Genomic DNA, 215 nt, shown 5'->3' with positions numbered 1-215 from the left:
GGAGGAGGAGGAGGGGAGGTGGCAAGCTGGCTCTGCCTCGCCCGGCGGGGAGCCCAGCCCTTGGCCCGAGGGGGAGCCGGGCAGGGCGGGGCGGGGGCCGCTGCCGCTTCCTCCGCTCCGCAGCCCCGCGGCGGGGCCCGGCCCTCGGGCAGCGGGGGGATCCCGGGTCCGCTGCTGTGGTGGGCCGGCCTGGCGGGGTCCGGGACCCTCACCTG

The sequence above is a fragment of the Corapipo altera genome, unplaced genomic scaffold (assembly GCF_003945725.1).
Source record: "Corapipo altera isolate COAL_440 unplaced genomic scaffold, ASM394572v1 94, whole genome shotgun sequence".
Lineage (NCBI taxonomy): Eukaryota > Metazoa > Chordata > Aves > Passeriformes > Pipridae > Corapipo > Corapipo altera.
This window is presented reverse-complemented; position numbering follows the sequence as displayed.